The 920-nt window shown below is 35.7% G+C and overlaps 1 long non-coding RNA gene across 1 annotated transcript; it reads right to left on the reverse strand.

Annotated features, from left to right (window-relative positions):
• Nucleotides 1–190: 190 nt before the first annotated feature.
• On the reverse strand, nt 191–749 carry LOC112091461. Its single transcript, XR_002902154.1, has 3 exons — nt 674–749; nt 536–580; nt 191–250 (listed from the first exon to the last, which is right to left on the reverse strand). It is a non-coding gene; the product is annotated as an uncharacterized LOC112091461 (long non-coding RNA).
• Nucleotides 750–920: the final 171 nt, after the last annotated feature.

Raw genomic sequence — 920 nt, forward strand, 5'->3', positions numbered from 1 at the left:
AGATTGTGAAATTTGCCCATACATGCACTCAGGCCTAATGTTTAAAATCAATGACTCAAGTAAACCTCCTTATCTTTCAACTTTTCATCCCATTGATAAAATTACACGAATGTCTTTGTCTAGTAGTTGTTTTGCTAACTTTTTGAAACAATTCCTTAATAACACAAGGCTGATATATGGGAGATGCCACGCACCTTCTAATGCCACCAAGAGCCATGCTTGAAACAGCCTCTTCAAATGCTGGTATTACCTGATAATTTAAAAACTAAAATTGAGCAACCAAACACAGATAGGCAATGCAAGTCACATACAAGAGATGAGGGTTTGATTTATATGCCATTATGTTTTCAAAGTCTTAATTGAATTCCTAAATTCATTGTTGTCCTTGTCCATCACAATGTAAGATCAAAGAGTACATTCTGATATTACCATGTTCAACAATTGTACCGAACATTGGAATCTAGCAGGTTCTCATTTCCATGCTCCAAATTACCACATACCACCTGGCTATAAACATAGAGTATTAGCCTCTCACCTCTTGAGATCCTACTCTAAATTTGAAAAAGTCCTTGTCATCACCCTGCAATTAGAGAAAATGCAAAAGATGAATAGTCCATAAATCAAGCTTATCAGAAGACTCATCATTTTAAGGGGTGAGAGGAGAATTCAATACCTCAAATGAACCGCCCTTGGTCTTATTCCGAGCTTCAAATATACGGCCATAGTATCCTATAGTATAACCATCCCAATCAACCTGAAATTGCATTGAAAAGTCAAAAACTAACTTAAGCCACCTAACTCAAACATGAAAGAGTAACATCTATTTCCATTTGTATTGGGTTGTTTTAGGTCAAACTTTGTAGCATCTATGACTCAAAAGTATGTTTAGAACACTACTCTTTCAACATATTAGACGCAAA

This window comes from Morus notabilis, unplaced genomic scaffold, assembly GCF_000414095.1.
Source record: "Morus notabilis unplaced genomic scaffold, ASM41409v2 Scaffold10713, whole genome shotgun sequence".
Lineage (NCBI taxonomy): Eukaryota > Viridiplantae > Streptophyta > Magnoliopsida > Rosales > Moraceae > Morus > Morus notabilis.